General features: G+C 34.1%; 1 long non-coding RNA gene across 1 annotated transcript; it reads right to left on the reverse strand.

Annotated features, from left to right (window-relative positions):
* Positions 1–12,016: 12,016 nt before the first annotated feature.
* LOC139861803 (uncharacterized) lies at positions 12,017–12,924 on the reverse strand. The gene is made up of 3 exons (XR_011763965.1): positions 12,744–12,924; positions 12,514–12,639; positions 12,017–12,398 (listed from the first exon to the last, which is right to left on the reverse strand). It is a non-coding gene; the product is annotated as an uncharacterized lncRNA (long non-coding RNA).
* Positions 12,925–14,484: the final 1,560 nt, after the last annotated feature.

Here is a 14,484-nt window from a genome sequence, read left to right on the forward strand (position 1 = left end):
CTTGTTGGTTGTTGTATGGAATATTTCGGTTATAATTCTGGTTTTGATTGTAAATCGGTCTTGGCGGTTGATAATTATTCTGATAATTATTTCCAGGCCTTTGGTTTATGTATGAAATATTCTCTCTTTGTTCCATTGTTAATTCAATACTGAGACAATCTTTTGTCAAATGTGGTCCTCCACACTGTTCACAACTAATTCGTATTGAGTGAATATCCTTAGTCATCTTTTCCATTCGTCTCTCGAAAGCATCTATCTTTGCGGAAATGGAATCTAAGTCATGGCTAGAATCGGCTCTAGCTGCTTTAGATGATCTAATGATGTCTTTTTCTTGGTGCCACTCATGCGAGTGGGAAGCAGTGTTATCAATAATTTTGTAAGCATCAGTTTCGGTTTTCTTCATAATAGAACCACCAGCTGCTATATCTATGTCTTTTCTTGTAGTGATGTCGCATCCTCGGTAAAATATTTGTACTATTTGACAGGTGTCTAAACCATGTTGCGGACATCCTCTTAACAACTTTCCATATCTTGTCCACGCCTCATATAGAGTTTCATTTGGCTTCTGTGTGAACGTAACAATTTCTGCTTGAAGTCTTACGGCTTTAGATGCAGGAAAAAATTGTTTAAGAAATTTATCAATTAAAACATCCCATGTATCAATCGCCCCTTCAGGTAACGATTCCAACCAATCTTTGGCTTCTCCCTTTAAAGTCCAGGGAAATAACATGAGATATATCTGTTCATCCTCCACTTCTCGTATTTTAAATAGTGTGCAGATCCTATTAAAGGTACGTAGATGTTCATTTGGATCTTCCTTCGGCGCACCACTAAATTGGCATTGATTAGTCACCATGTGTAGAATTTGTCCTTTGATTTCATAATCTGGCGCATTAATGTCTGGATGAGTAATTGCGTGACCTTGGCCAGTGCGTTTAGCTCTCATTCGGTCTTCCATACTTAAAGGTTCCAGATTCTCCATAATTGAATTTGTTGACTCGGTATCACTAGATGGTTCTGATTTAATAGTTCGTTCCTCAACAATCTCTGTTTGAATGATTGGTGGTTCCGGAGGAAAGTTTAATGGTTCAGGATCTATGAACCGTTCCTGAATATTTTCTGGATTCTCAATTGTGAGGTTTGTTTCAAAAACTGGATTATCGGAAATTTGAACTGAAGTACTTGGTCGACTGGATGACGATTCTAAAGAAAAATCAACGGCGGTTATATTTGTTAAACGATGTCTTGATCGAGTTACAGGTGGTGAACGTACAAAAGGTGATGAACGTCTTGCTCGGTGCATTCACAGAATATCCTATTAGTTTTTAAAAGGAAAGAAAAATTATAATAAGTTATCCAATCAATAGACTTTTCTGATTTTGCCCACGTTTCGAATAGCCAAAAGATGCAGCAGAGGGGCAGGATTCGTTTGGTCTCAATATAATTGAGGACTGTTTGGCTCCAATAACCCGGTCCACGTACAAATCCAACTATTACTACGAACCAGAAAATTTTGATGTCTATTAATTTAACCACTCAAAATAAATTTTCGTAATTTTAAGAAATTTAGATAAGAAGTAGAATAAAAATCTATGTCCTAAAAACTAGAATGGCGAGAAATAAGAAAGACAAAGAGTTCGTCGCAAAAGGTCGAAAAAGAAAAATGGTTGAAAAATAAAAGGTGACGGAAAAATAAAAGAAACTTATAAAAACTTAAAAATACTTAACTAATTTAACCTTATTACTACAACTAACTTAAAATTATAATCACAAATTGATATTACTAATTGGAATGATAATTGGTACATAGTAAAAGGTCTAAAAATATTAAAGCTTACAGGAAAAACTAAATCCCAAATGGAAATAACTTAAAAAGAAACTAAAACTTAAAAAGGCGTCGCAAAATTTTAAAGCACCTAAATCTTAGTCTAAAGAAAAAGCACTTAAGGAATTCTACGGCAAAGCCTAAAAATCTAGGAGTAAAAATAACTATAGCAAAAACTAAGTTTAAAATTAAATATGAGCGAAAAATATAAATATTACGCTACAACGATTAAAAAGGGACAAAATATAAAAGTTATAAAAAGTTATAAAAATATTAGATTTTATAAAAATATTATTTTTATATTTTATAATAAAAGTATTAAGTAAATAAATAATAAAACTAAACAAAAAGTAAAAATAACTAAATAAATTAAAAACTTAATTATAATAATAATAATAATAGTATTAGGGTTTAATTAATAATAATTAAATAATAATCGTAATAAATGCGGAATTAGGGTTTGGATGTGGCCCTGTCAGACCCCTCATGCGACTCGCATGGTTTAAGGGGGTGGGTCATGCGACTCGCATGGTGTTCGGATCCAGGCCAAAAGTTGGGCTGCTACAGTACCTTGGCCCGATTACTTATTTTTTTTTTTTTGTTTTTCTATTTTTAGTTTTTCTGTTTTAAAATTTAATATAAAATATTTATATAGTTTAAATAAAAACTTATATTTTTATAAAACTAAAAATAGAAATATTTGATAATTTTGTAAATAAAAATCTTAAAAATATATATAAGTATATTTTTTTTTTCGGTTTTTAAAAGCTCTTTTTTTTATATATATTTTTTTTATTTTTTTAAAAAATATAAATTTTACCAAAACTAATTATAACTTAAAAATTAAAAATATGGCGTTTCGCTTCGGCGAGTTCCCCGGCAGCGGCGCCAAAAATACTTGATGTCGAACGAGGTGTATATAAAATAGCTTATATTTTACTAGGAAAAACTATTAAATACGATACAATTTTACACAAGATATTTATTTATTTATAGAATGGATATACTTAAACCTTGCTACAACACTTATAGGCAGTGTACCTAATCGTACAGTAGTGTAGTTTTTAGTAAGTCCGGTTCGTTCCACAGGGAAATCTTTAAACAAAGCTCAACGCTATATTAGTTTACTTTTATAAAAATACAAATATATATATAAGTGATATTATTATTATAAAGGGGGGTTTTTACCGTTTAATGACCGGCTTGTCGATTTTAAAACTTTAGTCGCAGTTAAAACCTAATGTAAAATATAAAATAAATACAAGACTTTAAATTAAAGCGTAAAGTAAATAACGATAATGAAATTGCGAATAATAAAAATGCGATAAAATTAAATTGCGATAATTAAAAGTACGATAATTAAAAGTGCGATTAAATAAAATAACAATAAATAAAAGTGCGATAATTAGAAGTGCAATTAAATATAAAATAAAGGAAATTAAATATGAAATAAAAGAATTATGCTTATTTAAACTTCCGTAATCATGATGTTTGACGTGTTGATTTTAGTTTTATGCCCATGGGTTAATTGTCCTTTGTCCTGGATTATTCAATATGTCCGTCTGGTTTTTGTCCATAACAGTCCATCAGTCATAAATATAAATTGCAAGTGTCCTTGACAAATTATTATTATACCCGAAGTTAAATATTCCAACTAATTGGGGATTCGAATTGTAACAAGGTTTTAATACTTTGTTTAATGAATACACCAGGTTATCGACTGCGTGTAAACCAAGGTTTTACTACTTTGTTAACAATTACACCAATTACCCTTGAATGTAATTTCACCCCTGTTTTAATTATTCTAGTGGCTATTAATCCATTCCCGTGTCCGGTTAAATGAACGATTATTCGTACATATAAATACCCCGCCCATCGTGTCCGATCGAGTGTATATGGTAATTTATAGGGACGCCCAATTGTAAATCTTTATATTAACATTAACAAACTTTCATTTAGTTAAACAAATATAAAGCCCATTAATAGTCCATAGTCTAATTTCCACAAGTGTCGTTCTTTTGTCCAAACCCTAATTATGGTACAAAGCCCAATTACCCAATTTTAGTAATTAGCCCAACATCATGATTACTTCGTTTTAAATAAGCATAATAATAACTTAGCTACGAGACATTAATATAAAAAGGTTGAACATAACTTACAATGATTAAAAATAGCGTAGCGTTACACGGACAGAATTTCGACTTACACCCTTACAACATTCGCTAACATACCCTTATTATTAGAATTATAATTAAAATTAAAATATAAATTATAAATATAAATATATTTACGTATGAAGAGGAAGAAAAAAAAGATATAAAAACTCGGCAGAAAACTGGCTTTATATAGGACCTGACCAGCAATCTCACTCCATGCGACTCGCATGGATTTGTGCTTCTGGCCATGCGAGTCGCATGGCCACCCTGGATCCAGCCAAATGGATTTGTTTTCTTCTTGCCGACGTAATATAATAATAATAATATATATAATATATAATTATATATAATTATATATATATTATATTATATTCTTGTGCATAGTAGACTAGATATTTTTGGTCCGTTGCGTCGGGCGTTTCTTCTTGGCTCAGGTCCCTGTTCCGGATTTTCGGACGTCTTCGCGTATTATTTTATATCGTGTACTTTGCGTCTTGTAACTTGTACTCTTGTCATTTTGAGACGTTCCTCATCAATATTTTGAACCTTTTTAGTTGTATCTTGTACTTTTTAGCTCTTTGGACCTTTTTGTCTTCAATTTGTCGATTCTGCCTTTTGTCTTCACTTTTTAATATTTAAACGAATATTGCTTGTAAATCGAACAATACCAACTAAAATATTGTCTTTCTTGAGGAATAATGCTATGAAATATATGTTCGTTTTTAGCATTATCAAAACTCCTAAAGATACTCTTTCCCAATTTCATACCCTTCCGACCTCGTTTAGCATTGAACCTCGCATATTTGGGTGTTATGTCTTTGTTCACATCCCAAAAAGTGAGCACACCAAACTAGATCCATGTGCGGAAAAGTGTGTGATGGTTGGTTATGGGATCAACCAAAAAGGGTATCGGTGCTATAGTTCAAAGAAACGTCATGTCTACACTACCATGAATTGTGACTTTCTCGAAACTGAATATTTCTATCATACCCAACTCACGAGTGAGGGGGAGAAAGAGGATAATGACACTCTAAGTTGGATACAATGGATACCTAGATCCGACAATATCCAAACATCAACACCAAACCCAAGTCCCAATTCACCAAACTCAAGTCCCGAAGAGTCACCAAACCCAAGTCCTGATTCACCAAACCCAAGTCCTGATTCACCAAACTCAAGTCCCGAGTCACCAAACCCAAGTCCCGATTCACCAAATGTTATGCCACAAGATTCTGAATCTACCGAAACCTCCTCAAACAATGAACATCCAGTTCAAGAGGAGCAAAACAACACAACTTTCGATACCGCAAATGAAAATGAAACTACAGAAAGATATGTCTTACCTCAGAGAGTCAACAGAGGTGTACCACCAAAAAGGTACTCTCCAGAAAAAGAAGCTCAAAGATCAAGATACCCAGTTGCTAATATTACACAGGGGAAACTATCAAGTGAAGCACAGAAATTCAATTGTGCTTTATATTCTGAAGACATTCCAGCTACAGTTGATCAAGCAATGAAATCTGACAAATGGAGAAAGGCTATGGAAGAAGAGATAGAAGCACTTAAGAAAAATGACACATGGGAAAAGTGTGTTATTCCTCAAGAAAAGAAACCTGTAGGAAGCCGATGGGTGTTTACAATCAAACGAAAACCTGATGGCACCATTGAAAGATATAAAGCACGCCTTGTTGTCAAAGGATATACTCAAACATATGGAATAGATTATTTCGAGACTTTCTCACCTGTTGCGAAAATTGATACCATCAGAGTTCTGTTCTCAGTTGCTGCAAATGAAGAATGGCCACTTCACCAATTTGATGTGAAGAATGCTTTTCTACATGGCGAATTAAAGGAAGAAGTCTATATAGAAGCACCACCGGGATTCAGTGACAACTTCAAAAACAGGGAAGTTTGTCGACTTAAAAAGGCTTTATATGGGTTAAAACAATCCCCACAGGCTTGGTTTGGGAGATTTACTTTATTTATGAAAAAATACGAAAAGGAAATTTAATTACGTGTTTAATAATTTATGTTGATGATATGATAATAAAAGGAAATGATAAAGAGGAAATTTCTAACTTAAAAGTAAATTTAATTAAAGAATTTGAAATGAAAGACTTTGGCAGACTTAAATATTTTTTGAGGATTGAGGTGTTACGATCCCAACAGGGAATATTTATCTGTCAAAAGAAGTATGTTCTTGATTTTCTTGCAGAAACAAGTATGATTGATTGCAAACCAGCTGATACTCCAATGATTCCAAACCAGAAGCTATATATGGAAGATGAAGCTGATCTTACTGATAAAGGGCAATACCAAAGGATGGTGGGAAAACTTATCTATCTTGCTCATATTCGACCTGATATAGCTCATGCAGTTGGAGTCGTGAGTCAATTCATGCATCAACCATAGGTTCACCATATGGAAGCCGTAATGAGAATCATCAGATATTTGAAGAAAACAGCGGATCATGGAGTTGTTTTCAAAAGAAATGGGCATCTAAGAACTCAAATATATAAAGATGCAAGTTGGGTTGGAGAAAAAGGGGATAGAAGATCTACATCCGGATTCTTTACAATAGTCGGAGGTAATTTAGTTGCATGAAAAAACAAGAAACAAAAGGTTGTTTCTCTATCAAGTGCAGAATCAGAGTTTAGAGGGATAGCCAAAGGAGTTGTAGAAGCATTGTGGACCCGAAAACTTCTAACAGAGATCGGATTTCCACGAGAAGATAGCATTAAGATATTATGTGATAACGAAGCAGCCATTGCCATATCAGAAAATCCAGTTCAACATGACCGAACCAAACATGTGGAAGTTGATCGACATTTTATTCGACAAAAATTAGATGATGAAATCATTTCCCTTCCATCAATCAGATCCGAAGATCAACTAGCTGACATCCTCACCAAATCAGTCAACGGGAGACTCTTCAGCGAAGTTCTCAACAAGTTGAATTTTGGAAATCCCACTATTCAACTTGAGAGGGAGTGTTAGAATACGAAACCAAAGGAGTACATTTCCTGATATAGTAAAAGTTGACTTGGATCAGAAGGGTTGACCTTCATCATTTCCGGTTTTAGCTAGACAAGGCAACGGTAACAACAAAAGGCACAAATGGCAAATCTCAACAGCTATTTCCTTATTTGTAAAAGGGGTTCCAAAAGTATAATTGGATCCATCCTTCAAGTAGAATTAGCTGTTTTAGTTCTTAGTGTATGTATATAAAACCCATAGGAGCTTGTAATAGAAAAAAAAAAATACAATTGTATCAATTCAAGTTTATGAATACAAAAAAAAACAGATCAATACAATCGTTTAATTCTCAATCTTTACAATTTGGGTCTTTTTACAACTTCGTGACCATGCTTTTTGCCGAGATTATATTTCTACCGATACAGGCCCAAATTTAGGTGAAATATAAAACCATATTTATATAACGATGGCCTTAAAAGGATTAAACATAATATTTGGGTGACCGTCCAGACATATTATCCCTTACAACAAATTCCATTAGTGTAAACTAGTTTTCGAACCCTCGCTTCGCGCCGGGGTTCGATTTTTAATGTATTTTATTGTGTTTAATTACGGAGCGTGCGAGTGAAAAATCAACATATATGAAAAGTACCCTAAATATTTAGCGTTTTTTTAAAAGTGTCCGTTTTGCGTATAGTTAGTGACATTGTGTTCATAAAATTATTTCGAGTTTAAGGATGGTGTCGGAAAAATTTAACTCGTTGCGAGCGATAAGATATGACATGTTGAATATGTAAGTGGAGTTTATTTAAGATATTTTATGAAAATTTTGACTTGACGCTTTAACCCCCTGTGTTGGGGGCCGATTTTAATTTTTGAACAAAGTGTGGGGGGCTTTTGTGGTGTTACTTGAAAGAAAGAAAGGGGGAAAAAAGTGAAAAGACGAAAATACCCCTGATACTATTCATAAGTTTTGTCTAATTGTTGAATATGTAAGTGGAGTTTATTTAAGATATTTTATGAAAATTTTGACTTGACGCTTTAACCCCCTGTGTTGGGGGCCGATTTTAATTTTTGAACAAAGTGTGGGGGGCTTTTGTGGTGTTACTTGAAAGAAAGAAAGAGGGGGAAAAGTGAAAAGACGAAAAAACCCCTGATACTATTCATAAGTGTTGTCTAATAGTTAATATGGTAATTAATCTAAATCTTGCTAGCACCAACTATACTAATTTAATTTGGGTAACAACTAATTTTATTTGATTGCTAATTCGGCCTTGATCTCTACATGATAATATACATATCTGCATTATTAATCGTTGACTTTGACTTTCAGATGCTAAGAGATTAATTGGAAGAAAATTCAGTGATCCCAAAGTGCAGGAAGACATAAAGTTGTGGCCTTTTAAGGTCATAGAAAGGCATGAGGACACACCCAAGATTGTTATCATGCACAACGGTCAAGAAAAAGAATTTTTGGCTGAAGAAATTTCATCAATGATTCTTGGAAAAATGAAAGAAATCGCTGAGACATACCTTCGAAAAGACGTGAAAAATGCAGTTGTAACCGTCCCAGCTTATTTCAGTGATTCACAACGTCAAGCAACAAAGGATCAATGAGCCTACGGCAGCTGCTATAGCATATGGACTAGACAATAAGTCTATAATCAATGGTACAATAAATACTCTTATCTTCGATTTGGGCGGGGGGGTACGTTTGATGTCTCTCTGATGACCATTGAAGAAGGAAAAATATTTGAAGTGATGTCTGTATCGGGTGACACGCATCTCGGAGGTAAAGATTTTGATAACACCATGGTGGATTATTGTGTTCGAGAGTTTAATAAGAAATACAATAAGGATTTAACGGGGAACCAAAAAGCATTGGGGAGGTTAAGAATTGCTTGTGAGAAAGCAAAAAGAATTCTCTCGTCAAGTACTCTAACGTCAATTGAATTAGATTACTTACACGAGGGAATTGATTTTTCGATGAGATTTACTCGAGCCAAATTTGAAGAGCTGAACATGAGCTTTTTGATATACATGTCAAAGGTATCCTAACCATAACAGCTGAGATACTATCAACGGGTAGTACAAAGCAGCTTACAATTACCAACGAAAATGGAAGATTAAATGCGGAACAAATTGAGAAAATGATAAAAGATGCAGAAAAGTACAAATTGGAGGACCAGAACTTTAAGAAGAAAGCTGATGCATTCAACGCGCTAGAGAATTGCATATGCGACATGAAAAAAAGATGCAAGAATACTATGCAAATAAGATGATGAGCCCTACTACCTTAAAGAAAATGGAAAATGCTGTTACAGAGACGGGGGAGTGGCTTTCGGACAACCCATCTGCACCTGCTGATGAGCTTCATCGCATGAAGGTAATTCTCAAATATGTATAGTTTCTAAAAAACAATGTTGGTTAACTTTATGATATTCTAATCTTACATTTGTTGTTGTTAGATGATGTTAAAGAGAAACATGCAGCGATATGAAACAGAAAACTGAAGCAGGACTACAAATGATTATGATTAAATCCGGTTTCGACGGTTATTTCGTGTTAAACCGTGCCATTGTTTTAAACTTTTTCCACAGTTGAATATTTGCAATTGCAGAACTTTTAATACCTAGGTGTGGTTATGTGATGTCTGTACGTAAGAGCTATTGTAAAGTCACAATTGCAGGTTCCAAGTCTTAAATGTTTTTGCCATCTCAACCAAAGCAGTTACATTATCATATGTGCTTCTAAAGAGATATGAAAGCTAAAATACATACTCATTTTTTTTTCTTATCCAAGTACCAATTAATGATTCAAACCTTTCAATATAACTTCAAAATTTTCAAAACAAAAATAGCATCAAATACCAAAATAATAGTTTTCGTTAACCTTTTATCTCGTGATCTATTATTGGGATCAAGTACTAGTCCTAACCTTCTTATACCCAAAAAGATATAGCAAATAGAAACATACCAACCAACACATCGAATACAAAACTTTACAAAAAAGCATACACTTGAATACCCTAAAAGAGAAAGAAAACACTGCCTATAACCTGCAAGTTCGGTTTTGCTATTATTAACAGGCACAAAAATTGATATTAGTCTTACACTAAAAATTAAAATGGTGAACATACCTCAAAATATACTATTGACCCGACTGCAGGTGAGCCAATCATAGAAAAAGTCAAGTAATGCAACATAATTAAGCCATCAAATCATATCTTGGAATGGGAACCAATGCACTTACAGAACACTGATAGATGCTAGCAATGGGAATAAATTAGAAAAATATGATAAATCTTCATCGTGGATTGAAATATCGGGTATTCCAGTTACCTGCGTGTCTAAAATAACGAACGATTGTGTAGCTTCTGCTACAGGTCCTAATAATGGGCCAATTGTTTGTAAAGTGGATGTTAATGGGCTTGTTAACGAATCTGTCTTTTTTCAAGTTTTTTTTATCATGTAGTTGAAGTGGTAGATCCAAATGCAGATTTGGTGCTGGACATTCAAATGAATTCGAGTTTTGGGCCTTCTAGCGTTAATGGGCCCGACTTGTGAGGTTATCGATGTTGATGGGCTTAATGGTGGTTTTGTTGACGCTCATGAAAAGTTTATGGACCCCACTGTTGAGGTCGATAATGAGCCAAGTGTTGAGGGGATTAAGGTGCCCATCACCAAGTTTGATGATATCAAGGGAAAGTTGTCGGTTAAGAAGAGGGATAAGCAAAAGGTTGTTTTGGTTGATAAAAAGCAGAATAAGCTTGAAGATGCTAATGTTTACATCCCGATCGAGTTTGGTTGGAAAGGTAAGAGATATTGTGACTCCTTAGACCCGATATGCAAGGGGTTTTGCACGGAGTGGTATATTCTAAATGGTCGTTTGAAGAAACCACAAGAAGAAGTTTTGGCTAAATCAACACTTAGAAATAAGAGGAATGAAGAGAATATTTCATGCACATCACAAATAGTTATTACAAAGTTTAACATGACCGAATTAGAAGTTTAGAATATCGAACTAGAGATTTACAAATATGCACTAACATAAATAACTCACAGTTTTGATTGCCTTTATTGTCCTTGTGACTTTTTTGCACTTTGCTTTTACTTTCAACAATGACTTTTGTATATGAGCTATCCTAGAATAATATAATAGATAAGTAAATAAAACTTTACTAATTATGTAATGATGGTACAACTCAGTTTCATTAGAATTGTAGAGTAAAAGAAATCACAGTTGTGTTATTTGAGTATTGAATGTAACGGAGAAAAATGTGAACGAAGCCCCAGCCATTGGCATTGACCTAAGAATAGCATATTCATGTGACACTGTTTAAATTGTAATCAAATTAAAACCATACCCTCCATTCCCTTACCCTTCTTCCCCTTGGCCCAACCCAACACCTCATCTCAGGGTCTGCTCAGAAATTATCATGGACTTCTTGGAGCTAAATCGGCCCAACAGGCCAGCAAGGTTCTCCAAACCTTGAGCAAGTGATGAACACTACGTTGATTGACTATCCTGATCAGGGCCGGCTAAGGCTATGGGCGAAGCGGGCGACGGCCCGGGGCATCACACGGTTAGGGGCATCATTTCAAAAAAAATTATTAATACCCATAGTTTAAACCTTATAAAGATATATGTTTACGTAAATGTTGAGGGCATTTTATAATTATTTCGCCCGGGGCATGCAAAAACTTTGACCAATGTTTGACCGGCCCTGATCCTGATGACACATGGTACATGGATGCAAGTGTTTAGAGTGGGAGACACATGATCCATGTGGATGTTTTGACGCCCCAACTCTTCAAATATATGTCTTTTATAGTGTATTAAAAATTATAAATTAATTGTCAACATCCCCTAATTATAAATTCTAACATCCCCTCATTTTTATATTAATACTAGGTTTTGAGCTCGTGCGTTGCACGACTACTCTAAACCGTTACAAAATAGATCTATGTATATATAAATAGTTGGGTAATACAAAACACAGAAACATTCCCAACTTTGTAGTACTTGAACAATTGTATATAGCAGCAAAGATGTTGAATACAATCTGATGTACAAATAACCATGAAACATGAATTTGTATATAGATAAGTAAAAACCAAAACATACGAAAGGTTCAATTCTTTAAGCTCGTCCTCCAAGTAGCAAAATGGCCATCTCGAATGGGTCATATAACTCACGTGATTGGATGACTTTTGTTTTCGTCCCGCTAAATTGTCAACAATTATTGTAAAGTGCTTGTATATGACCGGTACATCAAATTTGAGAACATGATTATACATAGACATAGACATCTACTTTATATGTAAACAATTTGTAAGGGTATTCTTTAAATACACACTACGCACTTCAAAACAGAAAGTATACACGCAATGGAATTTTAGGGGCATCAGTCCAAAGTCAGTGAATACTTACCCTGGAACCTACATCAAGTAGCCCGTGTCAACTAAGAACTAACACGTCTATATATGTATAATCAATCATAAGAACAATGGAGTACTTACTAAAATATAAAGTAAATGAGGAAAAAAAACCAACCTTTGAGTATTAAAGCTTGACGAAGGTAAGCGTATGTACAAGTTGAAGAGCATTATCATAATCCTTAATCACATGTTAAAGCTCTAATTGACAATTGCAGTACACACGATCCGAACTAATCCTAGCCTATTTGAATAACTAAAATCAATTACAAACAATTGAAGATAACTAAAACAACTTAGTTTAAAGCATTATGCAAAAATTGAAATTTTAAACAGTTGAATACATACCATATGTCCCCAATATTGAACGATGAAGATATAATTAGATTAAGAATTCGCCTCTGATCCAGTCACGTGAAGGACAAAACGTCGATGAGGTCGCTCAATTGAATCAATAAACAATTAACTTAGAAACTAAATTTGAAAATAACCTAGAATTTATTAACCTAATTAACAATTGATATATTCAATGGTTAGATGGGGTTACAGCTGTTTGTGAGAAGAGATAGGAGTAATTTTTGACTTTTCAAGCTTTAAGAGGGATATGGTTACAGCCGTTTAGTTAATCAATTTCATTAATGAGTAATATTAAATTAATCAACGCTAATTATATTACCATTACCATTACCAATATAACTAATAGACAAAATTTGTCTAGTTATGAATAGGACTATTTATTTTTCTATTTTTCACAAACCTAACCTCCTAACTTTCATTAAAATACAAATCGAACCCCTCACTTTATACCTATATTTTAAATTATTACTTATCCCATCACTAACACCAAAAATATTGAATAATAACACCACCATGCTTTACCGACTTGTACACTGCGCTGAAACAGTAGAACCCACATAGGCCACTATTGTGCTAATTTTTTTTTTTTTCAACGATAAAAGAAGCAACTTTCGTAAGAGGAACAACCCTTCAATGCTACCAAAAGATGTCGAAAAACATTCTTTTTTACAAAATAGATCAACTAACTTTTTTTTTTTAAAAACACCCGAACGCTAAAAGAAGCAAATTTCACAAAAGGAACAAACCTTCAATGTTAGATGTGAAAAAAAATTCTTTTTTACAAAATAAATCAAGACTTTTTTTTTTAACTCGCATTCAAAACGGAACCCCCGGCGCCTAAACTTGGCGACTGAAATTATTAGTGTAGTTAATTTTAAGACATATTAATAATAAAAGAAGAAATAACAAAAATACTTCAACAAGAAGTCATGAAGAGAATGAAAATTTAAAAAAATGGGAAGAAACCAGGAAGAAGTGTTGATTTTAGGATATGGGTCGGGTAAATAAATATGAAGGACAATGTTGGTAATGTTGACAATACATTCATTTAGGAAATGAGATAGAATTATCTCCAAAAAGAGAGACTGCATTTTGCTTTTTGTACAGTACTTTTTTTTTACCTCATTACCAATAAAAACATGGTACTAGCCAAAAAATCTAGGGTGGTCATGGCCCTCTTTGGTCTTCAAAGAGCTGCGCCCCTGTTATTGGCGCTTTGCAAATTTACCTATGATGTGTGGGATAAAGTCTTTCGTTGGTGGGGTCTCGGGTCTTTCTCGAACGTTAGTGTCAATGAATTATTTAATGGGGAAGGTGCTAATTGTCGAGGTGCTGATAGGAAATTATTGTGGCAAGCCGTGGAATGGGTGTGTGATTACTTAATATGAAAAACCCAAATGGAAAAGACTTCCACAACTCGTTTTGTTCGTGCTCTCACTTCTCAATGACATTCAAGTGAAATCCTTTGAGTGAATATCTAAAAGATCAAAATAGACGTCCATTGAGTGGCACCAATGGTTAATAAACCATTCTTTCTATATTGACGGTTGCCAGTCTTGTGTCGACATTGGATGTAAAATTGAGCTACTTGGGGTACTGTCAACCTTTGATGGTACTGCCAACATCAATGCGATTTAGAAAGGTCTTTGGGGGGTTTTCCCAACATTCAATGGTAATGCTAACATCGTCGCGAATTGAATTTCCTTCTAACCCGTGTGTGGTGATAAATGAG

The sequence above is a fragment of the Rutidosis leptorrhynchoides genome, chromosome 1 (genome assembly GCF_046630445.1).
Source record: "Rutidosis leptorrhynchoides isolate AG116_Rl617_1_P2 chromosome 1, CSIRO_AGI_Rlap_v1, whole genome shotgun sequence".
In the NCBI taxonomy this organism is placed as follows: Eukaryota; Viridiplantae; Streptophyta; class Magnoliopsida; order Asterales; family Asteraceae; genus Rutidosis; species Rutidosis leptorrhynchoides.